This window comes from Neoarius graeffei, chromosome 18 (genome assembly GCF_027579695.1).
Source record: "Neoarius graeffei isolate fNeoGra1 chromosome 18, fNeoGra1.pri, whole genome shotgun sequence".
NCBI lineage: Eukaryota > Metazoa > Chordata > Actinopteri > Siluriformes > Ariidae > Neoarius > Neoarius graeffei.
This window is the reverse complement of record NC_083586.1, coordinates 8,769,448-8,791,609: the sequence shown is the minus strand read 5'-3', so window position 1 is coordinate 8,791,609 and position 22,162 is coordinate 8,769,448.

Here is a 22,162-nt window from a genome sequence, read left to right as displayed (position 1 = left end):
ACAGAAAGTGTGACTGATATTCGTAACTCTTGACTTACCTCCTGAAATGTTTTTTTCTTGTGATTTTAAAGCCGAACTTGCTTAGGTCTTGCTGTCCACTCCGCTTGGCCATGATGCTGCAATCCGCTGCTGTCACTGACGTCGAATGAAATCAAAAATAACGGAACCCCAACTGAATGTCACATCCTCAAACACTTCGCTTGCGCGTGCCCTCTCTCGCGGTAGCTTACTGTATGCTCAGTTTCAGCAAAGCTACGTGGAATGGCATTTCTAATTCCAATGTTAAATAGAAGTAATGTCCACATTTATTGATAAAATTGCTCAAGGGAAGGGAGGGGGGATGGCCATTTTAGAGGGGGGATGATTTTGACCATTTTTTATTCCAGGGGGGAAGGCATCCCCCCCCATCCCCCCTCAACTTGAGTACAGATTACTATTATATTGAGATAATAATAATTAAGAGATCATCAGCTTAACATTAACAGCTTAATATATTAAATGAATAGGATGTATGAATAAATTACTTGATATATACATGCACATGCACTTTTTCTGTTTCATAGATGCAGAGATGATGATGGACTGTCGCTGAGGATCATGGGAAGGCTAATGTAGCATGGGGAATAGAGAAAATCAATAATCGTAAATTAGAGTTATTATTTCGTTTTGGTTTCCCTGTTAATTATTTGTTCTGTTTTGAGTTGGAAAAAGGAAAACAAACACCAATCCCTCATTTTTTGGGCATACAGAAAAACAGGAAAACGAAATATTGAGTGTTTTTTTTTGTTTTTCAGATTAAATGGAATACTTGAATGATCAGATGATACAAGGACCTACATGTAACACTAAAAAGTGCACAGTGCTTCATTGCAAGAGTCATTTTTTTAAATATTTATTTTTGAGCGAGTAAACCCAAGGCAAGAATCAAACCATGTTTCAGGAGTTACCGGTACAGGACATGTGCAGTATAACCACCAGACTACCAAGACCCGTGGTTTCGTCTGCTCCTGCACTGAAAAAGTAACCTACCATATAGAATTTACCCAATAAATCTGAGGTAACAATTTGCATTGACTTGTTTGGGGTAGATTTAATTCCATATATTGAGTATAAAATAACTGAAATAAAAAGCTATGAAATAGTTAAATTGGGTAAAATTTACCTCACATTTATGTATCTATTCTACAGCTACTTTCTCACTGAAATTGGGAAGCGCAGTACAAAAGCTTCACACATCATTTCAAGATTTTTTTTATGAGAGAAGCGCCATCTAATGGCGACACCGTGGAATCGAATGAATGGGCATGTTTAGAATTAAAATAGGGGAGGAAGGGGGGTCTGAGCCATTCATGGCAGCCGCCTGGCGTTCAGCTGGGAACTACACGGCAGTCGCATGGCAGTTGCATGGCAGTCGCATGGCGTGAGGTTGGAACGGGAAAAATTCAATTGCTGCTACTGTAAGCGCAGCATAATATTAGCCACTGATGACCAGGGTCTTGGGGACCCCGGCCTGTTTGTCTCTGTTTCTCCAGGCATAACTCCAGCAGAGGTGCACCCCAAATTGGCGGGAGTTCCAAATTCTGTTTGGGTGAAGGGTAAACATGATGTAGGCCTAATAAAGAATGCTGAACCAGTGGTGATCACCCCCAAATCAGATTTCAGGCCTAAACAGACCCAGTACCCACTCAAACCAGAAGCAATCGCGGGTATAAGACTGGTCTTTGATTCGTTGCTGAAGGCAGGTGTAATTGTCCCTTACCCGGACTCTCCAGTGCACACTCCTATTTTTCCAGTTAAGAAGGCAAGAAAACCATCCCAGCCCCATGAGTGGAGGTTTGTCCAAGATCTGCAAGCAGTCAATGCTGCAGTTGTTCTGTGTGCGCCTGATGTCCCTAACCCATACACCATTTTGGGCCAGGTGCCCGCTGACAGTAAGTGGTTTTCAGTGGTGGACCTAACAAATGCATTCTTTTCTATTCCTCTACATAAAAATAGCCAGTACTGGTTTGCCTTTATGTATGATGGTTGTCTATACACTTTCACTCGTTTGTGTCAGGGTTACTGTGAGTCCCCAACCATATACAACCAGTGCCTCAGAGACAGCCTCGCTTCATTAACTTTGTCACCAGGATCAGCTTTGCTGGAGTATGTTGACGATTTAATGATTTGTGCCCCAACTAAAGCTCAATGTGAAGATGACACCGTAACGCTACTGTGACACCTTGCAAAGGAGGGTCATAAGGCAAGCCCCACAAAATTACAGTTTGCAAAACAGAAGGTGCATTTCTTAGGGCATGACATCACAGGGGAGGGGAAAATGCTGTCTGTTGACAGAGTCTCAGCTATTCAGAAAATTCCCAAGCTGATCACTGTGAAACAAGTTTTGTCATTTTTGGATATGTGTTCCTATTGCAGAGCATTCATTCCGAATTATTCCATCCTGGAAAGCCCAGTGAGAGAGCTCGTGCATGGTTCATCCCTCACTGCTTAGTCACCTGTCGTATGGACACCAGAGGCTGAAGAAGCATTCCTGGCCCTAAAGGGTGCCCTGCAGACCACACCCACGCTGGGACTGCCTGACCCCAATAAACAATTTGTTCAAACTGTAGATGAAAAGAAGGGTTTCATGACCTCTGTTCTTTTGCAGAAGCATGGGGATAGATTGAGACCTGTAGCCTACTTCTCCAGCAAGCTGGATCCAGTGGCAGCTGGACTTCCTGTTTGCCTCTGTGCAGTTGCTGCAGCTGAAAAGGCAGTAACTGCTTCCAGAAATATTGTGGGGTATTATAACCTCACCCTTTTGGTCCCACCATATGCTGTCTCCCTGCTTCTGTTGAAGAAAAAGACATCACATTTTTCAGCACATAGATGGTTGAAGTATAACACTGTCATACTTGATATGCCTAACATCATTGTGAAACATTGTACTGTTCTGAATCCTGTCTCTCTTCTCCCTACAGAGGACGATGGAGAGCCACATGACTGTGTTGCTCTCACTAACAATTTTTGTTCCCCCAGGACAGACTTAAAGAGCGACCCTTTAGGAAATTCAGACATGGTCCTCTATGTGGATGGTTCAGTCTCCAGAGTCCCAGAGACAGGAAAGAAGAAAGTAGGTTTTGCCGTAGTCTCAGATCACGAGGTCCTCAAGGCGTCGTGTCTGCCCTCAAACCTGTCGGTGCAGGCCGCAGAGCTTTGTGCCCTTATCGAGGCATGCAAATTGGCTATGTGGATTGTTATCGGAAGCAAAGCGAAGGAGGAGCTGGTCTCGCTATCTCGTCCGGAATGTTTTTTTTTTTTTTCTCGTCCGGAATGTTGTGCATGCGATGGAAATCACTACAAACCGTCATTTTCTGCTGGAAACCAATGTCCAGTAAGTCCATACGGTTGTAGTGGATATTGAAGTCCGGTACAGATGAACAACACGCAAAAATACACACAAAAAACATAAAAAACGTGCACAGGTAGGGAGAGCTTGTAGCCGCAGCTGTTGTAGTAGAATTGTATATAGTAGGGTTTTCCAGAAGAAAAGGTAGAAGTAAAAGCAGAAGTAGACCCAGAAGTAGAAGTAGAAGGCGGAATATGGCGTTTGACCGACAAGATGGCATCTGTCACAATCTGGATCGGCTGTGACGTCACATGCAAGTGCTCCATACCAGACAAACCATTTGATCATTTCCAAATGGACTTCATTGAACTGACACCTAGTGAAGGGAAAAGGTATTGCCTGGTAATAGTAGTTGACATGTTTTCAAAATGGGTTGAAGTATTCCCCACAGCTAAACAAGACTCAGAGGCAGCAGTCAAAGCACTCCTGAGAGATATAATTCCTATGTGGGGTATACCTAGCAAAATCTCAAGTGACAATGGAACACCCTTTGCTAATGCAGCCCCAAAGAAAATAGGAGCATTCCTAGGGATAGACCTGAAACAACATTGTGCCTACCATCCTGCCAGTGTGGGAGCAGTAGAGAGGGAAAATAGGTCCCTAAAAAATAAACTAAGCAAAGCTTGTGCAGAAACAGGGCTAGGATGGACAAAGGTCCTCCCTGTAGTACTTGCACAAATGAGGATGCAAACTAGGCCTAAACATGGGTTAAGCCCATTTGAAATTCTGTTTGGATGAGTACCCAACATGGGGATGGGGCTAGCTCAGAGAACAGTGTTGGACACCACACTGTGTGATGATGCAATGTTGAATTACTGTGCAATGTTGTCCTCTGCTTTGAAATCTATCCACAAACAGGTAAAATAAGCACTTCCCAAGCCTGCTGAGGGACCTCTGCATGATCTACAACCAGGGGATTGGATAGTGGTTGAAGGACTTCCGATGAACCAAGTGGAACAGGCCACGGTGGAATGGCCCATTCCAGGTCCTGCTCGTAACCCCAATGGCAGTGAAGGTCACGGGCAGAGTGACGTGGATCCACGCTAGCCACTGCAGGAGGGTTCCTGAACTGGCTGAGCAGGAGGAAAAGGAAGTCCTAAGTGACCCAGACTCTGACTAAAGCTCGTGAGGAAGAAAGGCATCACTATATGGAACAGTGCAAGTATCACATCAATCACGCACGCACCTGAGAATTAGTGGACACTGGAAGGTGTAACCCATTAGGAGGCAGGCTGTGGCTCCTTATCACGGACGAAGAGGTCAGGGTGACAGCTCCAGGAGGACAATATCAGCGGACAAATCTGAATGATACCAACGAGGAGAAAAGTGTTAATTGAGTACATCTTAGCACAGAACCCCAACCATAAGGTGAGACAAGTGGTAACCTGAGACTCAGGAGGAGAGGTAAGCGATTATCATTTAGAAGGTGCCCCACATGTCTGCTTTCCCACCTTGATCCAAACCATGTGGCGAGCAAGTTCCGCGGAACTGAGCGCGGCAGCACAGTTACACTGTTGCACCCTCAATAGAGAAGGGTATTTCAGTATCTAGTCAGTAAACTGGTTTCAGAAGTCCCAAGTTTCTCCAAGCCCTGGTGAGGTGGGATGAGGGCTGATAGGGCGTGCCCGCCCTCTGCACACCAATACAAGTCAAGAAGGGCAAGGGTTAACTCGGAGACCTAGTTAACATAAAAGGAAGGGGGTAAATCATTATAAGCTAGGTCCAGTTGTGGCCCTGAGCATCCTGATCCTGCTGGGGCTCACGGGAGGATTCGTGTGGTGGTTGATACAGGGAACCCAGACTGATGCAGAGTCGAGACAAGGGAGACATCCAACTCATAATTTGTATTGGTAGTATGCTAATTTTACAGCTAAACAGGGTAACAGGTCAAATTGTCTAGTTTGCTCCACCCTGCCACACACCGTTACACAACCATTCGCATTTGAGACCGCCAGCACAACTGATGAGGATACTGCGCAAGCATGGCGAGCCGTGATGGAAGCTGTCTGTGGTGATATAAAAAAAGACTGCACTGTCACATATCGAGGTGGGGGAGACAACTCAAGAGTAGAAATTAGCATAAATGAACCAGGAAAGGGGATACATTATACCTTATGCGCAGGCCAAAAGGGTGATCCAAATGATACCCCTGTGGGGAAGGTCAAGGAAGCTAGGTGTTCAACTGTTGCACAGTGCAGGGTTCAGTCCCAAATCCAAACGTGACCTGCACGGGACAAAATGGCACTCTGTACAAGCAAGGCAGAAAAGCGACAATAGGAGGTAACTTAGGGCCAGGAGGGAATCTAACTCAGTTAGCGGGTCCAACCTTTTATTACCCAGGCTAGCAGTGGAAGTGTGGTCACCATGTCTACAACTTCCATCCGGTAGATTGGAAAGGCACGTGTGCCCTGATCCAATTAGATGCCCACCTAATAATAGCAACCCCTGAGGTGAGTGGCAGACGGCGCAGAAGTGCCGACGATGATTTTCCTCCTCCAGAACATCAACTGCAACCCAAGGTGAAGAAATTCTTCCAGGCACTGTTTCCACAGTATGGGATAACACAACTCTGGAATGAACTTGAGGTGGTGCATTATAGACTGGCACGGTTCATGAATTCAACCATAGAGGCCATGGAGGGTGTGAGAACTGAATTGACTGCAATCAGATTAATGACAACACAGAATTGCATGGCCCTTGGCATCCTTTTGGCAAAGGAAGGTGGAGTGTGTGTCATGATAGGAGAACATTGTTGTACAAACATTCCTGAAAACGACAGGAATCATAGTAACATCACTGAGGCACTGAACAAGATGCGCAAGGTTGCTGAACAATTACGAGCAGATGAACATGGAGGAGTCGAAGACAGCTGGTGGTGTTGGTTTAGTGGATGGAAGACTCTGATTCTATCCACCATACCGGTCCTGGGCTTAGTGATTGTGATGCTATGTTTCCTCCCTGTTTTCTGTCAATGTTGTATGTCTGTGTTTTAGAGGCAGCTGACAAATATTGGTTACCAGATGGTGAAAATAGACCCAGACGACTTGCCTGACTGGCCTCCAAACCCACGTGAAGACTATAACCCACCGTTTGATGACATCAGCACAGCTAACATGAAATTAGCCCTAACTTAAAACACTCTCATTTGTGGTTGTTTCCTGTTCTATTGTTTCCTGATCTATAGCTTGCTAGCATTAACTTAAGATGTCTATGTCTTACAAAACACCTTTAGCATTATCCCTGTACACTCAATGACGTCGAATCTCTCTGGGAACTCTTACCACTCTAATTGTGTACATTTCTTTCTTTTAGCAATTATTATCCTGTAGGATAAAAAGGGGGGAAATGTGTTTCTGTGTGTTGAGCTCAAGTGGCCTAGTGTACTGAGAAAAGTTGTTTTTCTAATGTTGTAACCGCCTTTCTGTGGCCTTGGTGGTGATAAGCAGGGTGCCTGAGTTCTCCCTAACTACGCATCCACCTGCACATATCAGAGCATTCCAGGTGCACGCTTTAACAAAGCTTCATAGAAAATCTTGAACCAATCACGTACAGATGCAAGCAGTAAGCGAATATCTTCAGAGTATAAGAGATAACATTTCTAAGACACAACCCAGAGTGCACTCTCGACATCACTGGAGGTGATGTCTTCTTCTTCTCCTTCTTCTTTTTCCCTTTCCTATTTTATAAATATATATATATATATATATATATATATATATATATATATATATATATATATATATATGGTTTATATGATCTACTATAATAAATTACCGAAAAGACAACTGCTAAGCATTCTGAATTGTTTATTAGAAGTTTCCATTACAGCACCATGCTTTATTTAAAGAACAGGGATCTATCAAAGTCTGATCTTCACAACACATGTTTGTGGAAGTATATCATAGCATGAACAAAGGAGATTTCTGAGAACCTCAGAAAAAGTGTTGTTGATGCTCATCAGGCTGGGAAAGGTTCCAAAACCATCTCTAAAGTGTTTGGACTCCACCAATCCACAGTCAGACAGATTGTGTACAAATGGAGGAAATTCAAGACCATTGTTACCCTCCCCAGGAGTGGTTGACCAGCAAAGATCACTCCAAGAGCAAGGCGTGTAATAGTCGGCAAGGTCACAAAGAATCTCAGGGTAACTTCTCAGCAACTGAAGGCCTCTCTCACATTGGCTAATGTTAATGTTCATGAGTCCACCATCATAGCGCCCCCCATGGCAAATGTGTTTGCAATGCACTCCTGAGACTGATCGTCTTTATTGTTTATTTTAGTACTTTTGATCGTGACCAATGCTCAGTGCTTGTACACTAGGATCACCTACAGCAAAGACAAACTTCTGGACATTGGAAAAATTCACCACGGGCCCAGTCCAGTCCTTCTGGACTGTAGCTTTCTTCTCCTCACTGACACCGACCGGAGCCTCGCTGACACCATCCAGCAGGCCACATCACCACCAGACTTGAGTAGGTGAAACGGCCGACGATCCACGCACCCAAGACAGAGGCACGGTAAGAGAGGCAGGCTACATGCTAGGCTAAAGGCTAGAGCTACAAGACCACTCCTGCCTAGTCTTCTGCTAGCTAATGTTCGCTCACTCAAGAATAAGATGGATGAGCTGAGAACTAGCATAACATCCAAACATGAGATCAGAGAGTGTTGTGCCCTGATTTTTATGGAAATCTGGACTACTGCAAGCCTGCCAGACCCAGCCACTTAACTACAGACCTACTCCGTGCACCGCAGAGACCGCACATCGGCTTCCGGTAAAAACAAAGGTGGTGGTGTGTGTGTTTATGTTAACAACAGATGGTGTACGGATGTACAGGTGGTTGAAAAACACTGCTGTGTGGACATTGAAGTGCTGATGGTGAAATGCAGACCCTTTTATCTACTGAGGGAGTTCAGTGCTGTGTTTATGCTGGCTGTTTACATCCTGCCGTGGGCCGACTGGACTACAGTGCTAGGACTACTACACAACATCATCGGCAAACACCAGACCACACACCCAGATGCCATGTTCGTCATGGCTGGGGATTTTAATCATTGCAACCTCAGGACTGTGTTACCGAAGTACCACCAACATGTGAGCTTTCTGACAAGGGACAACATCATCCTGGACCATGTCTACAGCAACATGAGGAATGGCTACAAGGCTGTGCCCCGCCCCCACTTTGGATAGTCTGACCACATCTCTGTGTTCCTCTACCCAGCCTACAAGGCCCTTCTCAAACAAGCCCCCCCCAGTGAGTAAAACTGTTAAAGTTTTGAATGAAGGGACTGATCTTGTGCTTCAGGACTGCTTCAGTTCTACAAACTGGGATGTGTTTAAGACTGCTGCTTTGAGAGAAGACTGTTCTGTGGATTTAGAGGAATATGCATCTGTGGTCACCAGCTACATCAGTACCTGCATTAATGACATTGTCCCCACCAAGCACTGCAAAATATATCCAAACCAAAAACCCTGGATTAACAATGAAGTACGCTCCATGCTACATGCATGCTCCACCGCTTTTGTCTCTGGTGATGCAGATGGATATAAAGAGGCCAGATATGACCTATGTAGATCCATCAGGGAAGTCAAGAGGCAGTACAGAATGAAGCTGGAAGGATATTACAACACCTCAGACTCCAGATGCATGTGTCAGGGCCTGCAACACATCACCAATCTCCAGCAGAAGAACAGCAGGGTCACAGCCAACCACAACACATCACCAGATGAGCTGAACAAGTTCTATGCTTGCTTCGACACCCTCAACACCAACCAACACAGAGGGATTCTACCAGCAGAGGCAGCACAGAGCTCTTCACCCACTGTGACCATAACCGAGGTGAGCAAGGTCTTCAGGAGGACTAACCCCCGAAAGGCAGCCAGCCCTGACAACATCCCCGGCCGTGCTTTGAGGGCCTGCTCCACACAGCTAGCAGAGGTCTTCACAGACATTTTCAACCTGTCCCTCTCCATATTGTCTGTGCCCCCATTACTTCAAGACCACCACCATAGTGCCCCTCCCAAAGAAAAACAATATAACATGTCTGAATCACTATCGGTCAATTGCACTCATTTCAGTTGTAATGAAGTGTTTTGAGAGGATAGTCATGTCACACATCAAAAAGGACATCCCAGACACAATAGACCCCCTTCAATTTGCATATCGTCAGAACCATTCAACTGATGATGCCGTCAATGCAGCCATCCACACAGTCCTGTCACACCTGGAACACAGGGACACCTACGTTCGAATGCTGTTTGTGGACTACAGTTCAGCCTTCAACACTGTCATCCCCAGCAGACTGATTGAGAAGCTCTCCACCCTTGGACTGACATCCTCCCTCTGCTCCTGGGTCCTGGACTTTCTCACAAACAGACCCCAGGCTGTCAGAGTCGGTACCAGAACATCCAGCACCAAGACAGTGAGCACAGGGACCCCCCCAAGGCTGCATGCTCAGTCCACTCCTGTACACCCTCTTCACCTACGATTGCACCCCCTCCCAGAGCAACACTTCCATCATCAAGTTCACTGACGACACCACTGTCATTGGGCTTATCACCGGTGGGGAAGAGAGAGCCTACAGGGAGGAGGTGGCTCGGCTGGTTTCCTGGTGCTGGGAAAATAACCTCTCCTTGAATGCTGAGAAGACCAAGGAGATGATTATTGACCAGAGGAAGAGGAGGAGAGACAAGCACGCCTCGCTGGACATCGACGGGATACAGGTGGAGAGGGTGAAAACATTTAAATTCCTTGGAACTCACATCAGTGAGGATCTCACCTGGACACACAGGAGACCATCAAGAAGGCTCAAGAGAGACTCTTCTTCCTGAGGAAGCTGAGGAAATTTGGACTGTCCACCAAACTCCTCAGCAACTTCTACAGGTGCACAGTGGAGAGCATCCTGACAAATTCCATCACTGTGTGGTATGGGAACTGCACAACTCAGGACAGAAAGGCTCTCCAGTGTGTCATTAAAATGGCAGAGTTCATCTGTGGAGCTGTCCTCCCCCCCACTACAGGACATTTACAACACCCGGGTCACAAAAAGGGCACAGAGCATCATGAGGGACCAAACACACCCACAACACAGACTATTCACACTCCTACCATCTGGCAGACGCTACAGGAGTGTGAAAGCAAGGACTACTAGACTGACAAACAGTTTTTACCTCCAGGCCATCAGGCTTTTGAACCATGAATTATAACCACCACAGATTATAATCACCATCTACCTCTATATTTGCAATTTTGCACAAGACATTGCACATTATATCTGTCCTATTGCATACTGTTTGATTGCTGTCCTACTACACATTGATTGATCAGTTATTTGTTATTCTTTAATCTTTATTTTAGTTATGTTTATTTTTAGTTTATTTTCATTCTACTTTTATATTTTGCATTGCATATGCACTTTATATTTTATTTCATATTTTATATATATTTCTTTTTAGATTAGAAAGCATAGTTTGGTTGGGTAGTTGCAAAATAAGAATTTCATTACCCAATAATAACCGCTGTACCTGTTATTGTGTATATGACAAATAAACATCTTGAATCAGGAGAACACTGAACAACAATGGTGTGCATGGCAGGGTTGCAAGGAGAAAGCCACTGCTCTCCAAAAAGAACATTGCTGCTTGTCTGCAGTTTGCTAAAGATCACGTGGACAAGCCAGAAGGCTACTGGAAAAATGTTTTGTGGATGGATAAGACCAAAATAGAACTTTTTGGTTTAAATGAGAAGCGTTATGTTTAGAGAAAGGAAAACACTGCATTCCAGCATAAGAACCTTATCCCATTTGTGAAATGTGGTGGTAGTATCATGGTTTGGGCCTGTTTTGCTGCATCCGGGCCAGGATGGCTTGCCATCATTGATGGAACAATGAATTCTGAATTATACCAACAAATTCTAAAGGAAAATGTCAGGACATCGGTCCATGAACCGAATTTCAAGAGAAGGTGGGTCATGCAGCAGGACAATGACCCTAAGCACCCAAGTCATTCTACCAAAGAATGGTTAAAGAAGAATAAAGTTAATGTTTTGGAATGGTCAAGTCAAAGTCCTGACCTTAATCCAATCGAAATGTTGTGGAAGGACCTGAAGCGAGCAGTTCATGTGAGGAAACCCACCAACATCCCAGAGTTGAAGCTGTTCTGTATGGAGGAATGGGCTAAAATTCCTCCAAGCCGGTGTGCAGGACTGATCAACAGTTACCAGAAATGTTTAGTTGTAGTTATTGCTGCACAAGGAGGTCTCACCAGATACTGAAAGCAAATGTTCACATACTATTGCCACTCACAGATATGTAATATTGGATCATTTTCCTCAATAAATAAATAACCAAGTATAATATTTTGTCTCATTTGTTTAACTGGTTCTCTTTGTCTACATTTAGGACTTGTGTGAAAATCTGATGATGTTTTCGGTCATATTTATGCAGAAATATAGAAAATTCTAAAGGGTTCACAAACTTTCAAGCACCACTGTACATGGCATGGTGATAAATTAGCTCAAAATGGAGGATCATTGTTGCGAACAGCTCTGTGTTTTAGTATAGCAGAAATGGCACTGAGACCTATAGACTTCCTGCTGTGATGTTACGGGCATCAAGGTCATTCACTGCTACCTATATAAATCACTTTAATTGTAAAAAATACAATATTAGATTTATTGTTAATGCTTAAAACTATTCCTGTGCCATTCTTGAGGTCTCAAAGCATTTATAAACAAAAGGGAGTCCCTGGCTCTGTGTATATGCTTTAAAGACATTGGGTGGAGCTTCACAGAACAGCATCCACTGGATTGTAGGAAGAGAAATGTGTACAGCTTAACAAGGCAATAATACATAAATGGAAGGCTTCTGTTAAATTATTAAACACACAGGACATGTCCAATTTGGTCTGGTTTTATCTCCATTGGCTCTGAATATTTAATAACACACATCCACCAACCTCCAGCATGATCTAAAACCCTAATGAGTTCCTCTTTATCTCACTGAAAAGGGCCACCTTGTTTTATTCATGAAGCTCATCTCAGGATCTCACATTGATTTGGAGCTGAGAGTGATCAGGTTGAACATGAAGCTGAAATTCCAACAAGAAACATTCAACTTGTTTTTCCTCCTTATTTGTATGCAAATTGGTTAATAAAATAATACTTTAGCTTTATGATAATATCTTCATAAAAAAAAGCTGTTCAGGCCATACCTACAAATAACATGACCACATAGGGGTGTCAACATTGATAGTAGCCATAGCATTTTCTGCGCTTTCCTGCATTTTCAGAAAAAGGGCTAAAAAATTCCAATAATTTGAAAAATTGTAACACAGATGAGCCAGACATGCAAGTAGGGTCCATACTTTAAAAGCACAATTCCAAATATCAGTGGTGCAATACAAGTCTGGGTCATACACAGAATAATCACAGATTCAAACAAGTCCAAACAAGAGGTATCAGGACAGGGTCATACACAGTATAGTAAGCAAGAAAAATCAAAGGCTCATAACTCACACAATTGAACAGGCAAATGGTAAAGCTTTGTGATTAGATTACATATCCTTATTGTGCTTTACATGTATTGAGGGGATTGACCACTGGCATCTTGGCTGTGGATTGTCCATAAGAGTTGTGACAGTAGGTTGCAGTTTTAGGGAGGTAGGGAAATATGGATCAGGCAATTTAATAAAATTCTGAGTTATAGTTTGTAAGATAAAATATTTTTTTTTTGCAAATATTTAAATAGGCTTATGGGTGGTGCTAATGGTCTGCCTGTCTCTTCCATCTTGTGAAGGCCCTTGATAGTCTCACATGCCCAGCTTCCCATGTCTGCTTAGTTCTCTTTATCTTGTTTCATATGGCTTGGCTGTTGGATGGTTTTCTGGGCCATGCGTGGAGAGGAAGCTATTACCCTAATGCACCCAGGAGGGGAACAAGTCCTGTGGATGAATGGACCAGGGGGTCCAGAGCATATTCTACTCAAGGTATCAATTTTACTGGTGATTGGTGTAGAATGTTCATCGGAACCTCCCAGTTTCTTGGTTCAGATGTTTTGTTTGTCCATTGGGTGAGGGTGATAACCTGAAGGCATGCCAAACACATGAAACAAACTGAACCTCCTCTACTCTGCTGATGGTGGGGTTCTTAATATACTCCTCCTTTTGGACCTTAGCTGTGTTTTTGAAACAATTTGTCATTAACTGCTTCTCTCCCATCTCTCTGCTATTGGTATTTCTGGTTCTACATTTTCCTGATTAAAATCATGTCTTACAGATAGCCAGCAGTTTATTTCCATTGCAAAGTACAAGTCTTCCATGGTGTCCATCCATCAGCTGTGGCTTCCCACAGGGTTCTGGCTTGGTCCTCATCTGTTTATTATCTACTTGCTACCCCTGGGCCAAATTATCTGCAGTCATTGTTTGAATTTTTATTGCTCTGCAGAAAATATGCATTTCCATCAGCTGCAGGCTTTCTACATCTGCCCCCCCCCCCCGAATGCATCTATGACCTAAAGCTGTGGATGAATGCTAACTTTTTAAAACTTAATACTGGTAAAAATGATATTCTTCTGATTGGCTCCAGTACTAGCCTTAATCTGGTCACTGATGGCACTAAATTTAAACCTTCAACCACTGTACATAACCTCAGTGGCATCTTTGATTCTGCCCTCTCTTTTGAAAATCACATAAACTCCCTGTCTAAAATGGCCTTTTTTTCACCTTCACAACACTGCATGTCTCTGTCCTGCACTCAGCACTAAGGCTGCTGAAACACTCATCCATACTTTTATCGCATCACAACTAGATTATTGTCATGCTTTGTTTATTGGTCTTCCTGCCAAGTCCATTGCTTGGCATCAATATATGCAAAACTCTGCACCCAGAGTCCTTACACACACTAAAAGCTCAACACACATCACCCTATCCTCCAGAACCTCTACTGGATCCCTGTTCTATATTATATTCAATATAAAATTATTCTGTTTGCAGTTAAAGCACTCCATTGCAATGCTCCTGTATATCTAATGGAATTAGTTCAACCCTACCCTCCCAATTGCAGTCTTAAATCTTCATCTTCTGGTCTGTTGTCTGTCCCCAAATTGAAATTTTCCACTATGGGTTCCAGGGCATTTAGGAGTTCAGGCCTCCCTCTTGCTGTGGAATTCTCTCCCTCAATGTCTTTGGGTCTGTACATCTCTTCCCAAATTAAAAACTCATCTCTCTCTGCTATTCCTCCTCTCTGGATCACTGATTATTCTATCTTTTTCAATGCTTTGAACAATTCTGTTATCTTGATGCTCATTTAAATTGTCATTTTGTTTATTCCTTTCCTAGGTCTCCTATCTGTTGTGTTTTCTTTTGGTTGATTTGTTTCTTTTACTGTAGTGCCATTACTTTGTAAAGTGTCCATGAGTTGGTGAAAACCACTATATAAATTAAACTTGTTTTTGTTGTTGTTGTTGCCCCCCCATCAGATACTATGTCCTTAGTGAAGCCAGAGAACCCAAAGACCTCCCTGAAAAGCCCTTCAGTGGTTTCCATTGCACTGGGGCATTTGGTTGATGAAAAAAGGAAAATAATAAGGGGAATAAAACAAATAGAGAAGCACATGAAGGCTGAGAAAAGAGAGAGAGTTATTTGTTGTGTGTGATCCTCTGAACTGTAGTTGCTAATATAAAGCTCCTGATTGAGTGGCCAAGAGAAAATCCCACAGCAGCATACATTACATCAGCCTCAGGCTAGGCGCCATGTCTGTGCATGTCTCTGAGCGGACTCACATTCCAGATCCTGCAGATACACTTGTGCTTCATCTCTCCACATGACTCTATCTCTATATCTTTATTCCTCTCTTTTCTTTGAAATGTGCCATCACTTCTCTAAAGGCATGGGTGAAGCTGATGATTCAACACATATGCATACAAAACATTAAGTTAATTAACATCATTAACATGTCATCACATTAGTTAGGAATACAACAAATGCATTATGGAGTTATTATTAATTATTTTCCCATAACAGCAGACCCCCATTTATGCCTTTTATACCACAGCAATTTGCAGCTTATTAAAGAATGTCATACTTTTTATTAATTTAGAGTTAGTTCTGTGGAACATCGGTGAAAAAATCTGATCCTGATATCATTTACAGAATAACCGCTATAAACAGTTGTTCCCTCACCAGTGTCTCTGACAGTTACAAAGCTCTGACACTTGGACTCCTTCCATAAATAAGCATCTTCTCACAGAAAATATCATTGCAAAATAACTTTTAAAAAAGTCCATGTTACAGCTGGAACTATTGTCTAAACCATTGTAACCGGGTCATATTTTGAGTATTTAAATATTTCATTTCAATCCGGTAGCATTAATAGTTAGTTTCCCTTTAAGAACGAAAAGACTACAATGATGTCATCTTGTATTAGGAAACCATGAGTTGTCATGCATTCTGGGTACATAGAGGAGATGCTGAAGCTGAGAAAAAGGGAATGCTGGAGAAAAGCATTAATCTTCTGTAATATTCTTTGTAAGTCAATTTATTTTCATAGAAAGCATTTTTAACTACTTTATGAGTCTGTTAGAAAGATAGATGAGCTTGGATGAGTTTATTTTCTTGAAGATATTTGTGGATTGCAAATGACATGTGGGTAACACATTAACTAAACAGTGTTGCATATAATCTATGAAAATATACAATGTTAGTGTTTAAATGCAATATTGGTTCATTTGGTGAGACAACCGAAGATAAGAGGTGTATATTTAGCTCAGGAACAGTGAAAAATCATGTTTATTAACGTAGCGTGCTATTATGTTCCACCTAGCCTGGAATGGAGAAATTGTAAAGGTGTTGACACAGTGGGGAGACGCAGACACAGTGGATGGGTTTAAAAGCCTGAACTCAGGAAAACTTTAATCCTTTCAAAACTTACTGCATGTCAGTTTTATATGAAAAAGTCTAGACGCGCCAACTGACGTCATCATAATGCGACACAGTAAAGAGCAAAACAACGACTCAACAGGTAATGCAGGACGTGACAGAAACAATCATTTTAATTGAACACCTAATAGCTGGCTGTGAATTATGAACAATGCGGTGCCCCTACACATGCCCCCCCAGAATTCACAAAGACAGACAAGTTCATCCAGTGAGGTGAGCGCAGTGCTCAGCCAAAACTACTCTGGCCTTCAGGCGATGGGGCCGCAGGAACAGGAAGTTCAGGGTTTGTGGACTGTGGAAGTGTGGTAGATGGCGGACGGCCTCACCGTGGGGGCTGGACAACCACCACCGGAGAATCCAAGTCCAAGTGAGCGGGTTTAAGGCGGTCCACTGACACCCGGTCTCACTTGCCCCTGACATCGATGACAAAAAATGAGTCCCCTGTTTCCAGCACCCGGAACGGACCATTGTAGAGCAGGCACAAGGGGCTGCGGTGAGCATCCTGATGGATGAAAACATATGCTGCATCCTGCAGTCCTGGTAAGAGCTGTGAACATGGCATGCCATGCTGAGAGGTGGGCACTGGCGCAAAAACCTGGGCACCCTGGAGGTGTGCCTGCCACTGCTGACCAGCAGACCATGGGCAGGTAACATCAGGCAAGAAATCACCCGGCACCCGCAGAGGCTGCCCATAGACCAATTCAGCTGCAGAAGAAAGTAGATCCTCTTTGGGAGCAGCCTGCAGCCCCAACATTACCCAAGGCAAACAATCCACCCAGCTTTTGTCACGGAGGCTTGCCCATAATGCGGCTTTCAGTGAACAGTGAAACCACTCACATAGTCCATTGGTTTGTGGGTGGTAGGCTGTGGTACGGTGTATCTGCGCTCCAAGGCTGTTGGTGACTGCAACCCATAACGCCGACGTGAACTGCGAGTCGCGATCTGATGTTATGTCAGAAGGGACGCCAAAACGGGCTACCCATGTGCTCAGGAATGCCTGCGCAACATCAGCCGTGGAGATGGACTGGAGTGGAATGGCCTCGGGCCAATGAGTGGTGTGGTCAACCACAGTGAGCAGGTGCGTAAAGCCCCAGGAGGTCGGCAAGGGTCCCACCAGGTCCACATGTACGTGGTCGAAACGTCTCTCTGGGACATGAAAGGTTTCAAGAGGGGCTTTGGAGTGATGGTGCACCTTAGCCCACTGACATTTGAGGCAGGTGGCAGCCCAGTCACAAGCATCCTTTCTGAGGCCATGCCAAACAAACTTTGCTGCCACCAGCTTCTGTGATGCTCTCCTGCCAGGGTGGGAAAGGCCATGCACTGCATCAAACACCTGCCTGCACCAACTGCCAGGAACAATGGGTTGGGCCTGATCTGTGGATACATCACAAAGCAGGGTGACACCTGCATTGCCAAAAGGAACATCCACCAAACACAGTCCACTGATGGCAGTCCTGTATGCCTGAACATCAGTGTCGTGGACCTGGTCAGCCGCCATGCGGACATAATCCACCCTGAGAGAGAGACGGTCCGCCACACGATTATCCTTCCCTGCCACATGACGGATATCCGTTGTGAACTCTGAAATAAAGGAAAGCTGACACTGCTGCCGGGCAGACCACGGCTCTGAAACCTTGGCCATAGCAAAGGTTAAGGGCTTGTGGTCGACAAAAGCAGTGAATGCTCAGCCTTCCAACAGGAAACAAAAGTGTCATACGGCCAGGAACAGGCCTAGCAGCTCTCGGTCAAATGTGCTGTACTTCCTCTCAGCTGGGCACATCTGTCGGCTGAAAAAGGCCAGTGGCTGCCAAGCGCCATCAACTAGCTGTTCATGGACTGCCCTGATGGCATAGTCAGAGGCGTCTGTCGTGATGGCAATAGGGACATCCGGGGACGGGTGTGCTAGCATGGTGGCATTGGCCAAGGCTGTCTTGGTGTCCATGAACCCCTGAGTCCTTTGCTCTGTCCAGTCAACTGTGTGCTTAGCAGCCTTACCCTTAAGAGCTTTGTAGAGGGGATGCATGAGGTGGGCTGCATGTGGGACGAAACGATGGTAGAAAGTCACCATGCCTAGAAACTCCTGTAGGGCCCTGACCGTGACCAGCTGTGGGAACTGGCATATGGCCTCCACCTCCGCAGCCAGTGGAGCTGTGCCCTTGCTCATGACATGGTGGCCAAGGAAATCAATGGCAGACAAACCAAACTGGCACTTGGCTGTGTTGATGATCAGTCCGTGATCACTCAAATGCTGAAATAGAACCCTGAGGTGTGCCAGGTGTTCAGCCTTGGAAGTACTAGCAATGAGAATGTCATCCAAGTACACAAAAACAAATGGCAGGTCGCGCAGAACACTGTCCATGAGTCGCTGAAAAGTCTGAGCAGCGTTTTTAACCCAAATGGCATGTGGAGGAATTCGAACAAACCAAAAGGAGTGATGACAGCGGTCTTGGAAATGTCCTGTGGATGCAGCGGCACCTGGTGATAACCATGGATGAGGTCCACCTTTGAAAAAAATGACCTTACCAGCCAACCGGGCAGAAAAGTCCTGAATATGAGGAACAGGGTAGCGGTGGGGTGTAGTGGCCTCATTCAAGCAGCGGTAGTCACCACACGGACGCCATCCTCCACCAGGCTTCTGAACCATGTGTAATGGCAAAGCCCAAGGGCTGTTAGAATGCCGTACGATGCCAAGGCGCTCCAGTGTCTCGAACTCTGCCTTGGCAATGGCGAGCTTCCCAGGATCCAAGTGCCTAGCGTGCGCATGAACCGGGGGACCAACAGTTGCAATGTGGTGCTCCACACCATGTCTGACCACGCCGGATGAGAAAGTTGGTTGGGTGATGGCGGGGAACTCATTTGCCACAAAGGTGCTGGACAGACGGGACAAACTGGAACAGCTACGTGTGCAGGGGAGTGAGGTAAAAGTCTCTGCGTTGATCAGTCATCGGTTTCTAACGTCCACCAGAAAGCCATGAGCGCAAAGGAAATCCGCGCCCAGTAGGGGTGTGGACACTCTTGCCACCACAAAGTTCCAGGTAAACTGTTGTCCACCAAAAGACACCACGGCGCTGTGCTCACCGAAAGTCTGGATGGAGCTACCATTCATGGCCTCCGATATGGGACCCCATTTACCCTGCTGAATGTCCAAGTCTGTAGCAGGCAAGACGCTTACCTGCGCACCTGTGTCACAGAGGAAACAACGTCCGGAAACAGCATCTGTGACAAACAGCAAACTGACTGCATGGCCGATGCTCATTGCTGTAAATGAGCGCCGGCCCCCCCCATTTCCCGATGCCTTGAAGCAGCAAGGTGGGCGGCACTTCGTAGCCTTGGGCCTGAAACGAGCATGGTAGAAACATAGGCCTTGCTTCCTTTGTTGCGCTGCAGCGACGAGAGCTCCCTCTGGTGGCACTGATTCTGCAGCACAATGGTGGACAGCTGCCTTGCAGTTCTGAGTGACAGAAAGAAACTTATTTGCCTCCTTAGCCAGGTTGCACAGGTCACTGATGGAAGAACCAGCAAGCGCCGATCTCACCTCCCCTGGCAGCTGCTGAAGGAAGAGCTCCCTGAAGATAAAACAAGGCTCATGTTTGCTGAGGAGAGACAGCATGTGGTCCATCAGTTCTGAAGGCTTTGCATCACCCAAACCGCTCAATGAAAGCAAACGGTGGGCTCATTCAGAATCGTTCAGTTCAAAAGTCCCCAGCAAAAGCGCTTTAGGGCTGCCATATTTATCCTCAGCTGGAGGATTCTGCAGCAAACTCATGACTCTGACAGCGGTTGAGCTACCCAGGGCTGTGACCACATAGTAATATCTCATTGCATCGTCCGTTATCTGTCTGATCACGAATTGAGCCTCCGCTTGAGCAAACCACACCACCGCATGACCTTCCCAAAACTCTGGTAGCTTGAGTGCAACAGCGTTAGCCTCCATCATAGTAAAAAAAAAAAAAAAAAACTCTTAGGATTACCGTCCAAAGAGTCGTCGGGGTCACCAGTGTAAAGGTGTTGACACAGTGGGGAGACACAGACACAGCGGATGGGTTTAAAAGCCCGAACTCAGGAAAACTTTAATCCTCTCAAAACTTACTGCATTTCAGTTTTATATGAAAAAGTCTAGATGCACCAACCGACGTCATCATAACACGACACAGTAAAGAGCAAAACAATGACTCAACAGGTTAATGCAGGATGTGACAGAAACAATCATTTCAATTGAACACCTAATAGCTGGCTGTGAATTATGAACAATGCAGTGCCCTTACAAAATCCTGGTGTAAGAAGACACATGCCTATGTATTGTGTATGTGTTGAACGGAAAGTAAGTAACATTTTTTGTGTTTTTGAAATATGAAGAATTTATACGGATGTGAAACATGGGAAATTGTAGGTGGTGTATTAATGGACTGTCTTTTTATTTCTTCAGTATCACCACTACCGTTTTGTATTGCCTAGATTACCGTTTGGTCCACCTAGTTTTGTTAGCCTAAGGTTTTGTCTTGCCCAATGTTTGGTTTTGTTGTCAGTGTAGTTGTGACTGCCATTTTAGTTTGCTTTCTGATGGGCCAGTGTATCGTGGTGCTCACTCACCATAGCTTTACTGCTGTATGGACTGAACCTCTAGCTGCTGAAGAGTTGAGTGCAGCATATTCTGAGCTTGAGCTATTGAGAAATACTTTTTGTAAGCCATATATTTTGGATACAGGAACAAAGAGACAATAAGGGAATTAATTCTATTTTTTTTTCTATTGAGAATATTTGGAGTATATTTGGAGAATATTTAGACTGATATTTTATTTTTCTCTTCTATATCAAAATCCTGTTCCAGGATCTATCAGATAAAGAACCCTTTAGAATTTACTTCTTGGTCTCATGTGTCTTATTCCCTGTCAACAAATCTTGGTACCAGGAGTGGGGTAGGCTATCTTATAGTTAGTAATGGTAAGACTAGTACGGTATAGGGCAGTGGCAGTAAATGGTAGCGGTGATACAAAGCAGCAGTGACCTGCTGGATGGACTGAGCCTGGCAGGGTGCAGACTGAGGAAATGGTGGTGGTGCTCCGTGGACTTCAGAATGACTGAGAGGAACTTCAGTGCATGGACAGTACCTCCTGGGATTTCATCGGGCCACCTCATCACTGTGGACTGCTCCAGAACTTTAACCTTTGAAAGCACGTAGCGGAGACTGTGCATAATGGATGGTGCTGACGGGGTAGTTGAGAATGCTGCTGGTGATATTGACATTTTAGCACAAATATCTGAACTGAACAGGAAACATCAGCAAACAATGGCATCTATTGCCGCATTGAGTCAAGAACCACAAAGGTCTTATGTCTATGTGCCTAGTGAATGGCATATTATGCCTTTTAGTGGCAAGTATGAGAAAGATGGCCTTTCAGTTGATGATTTCATTGAAGAGGTTAAGCATGTATTGCAAGCTAGAAATCAATCAGCAGATGACAAATATGGTTTTGTTATGTCACTTTTGAGAGGTGCAGCTTTAGAAGATGTGAGATTTTGTAATGACAGTGGATCCAGACAGGTCAATGATCTGTTCAAGGACCTCAGAGAAGCCTTTAGATGCTTCTTTGCATAAAAGATGTACTGCTCAGCTGTTGCATGACTCTTACAATCACAAGCAGAAAGACTGTGAAGACATTCTTGAGTACTCACATGCCTTATGTCAGATTCTAAGAGCTGTGTTGCAGCAAAACCTGAATATACTAGCTAATGAGAAGCAAGTTCTTAGAAATCAGTTTATAGAAGGCCTTAGAGATCCAGTACTTAAGAGGGAGCTGAGGAAGTTTGCTAGAGAGAAACCAGACTCTACCATGATAGAGGTA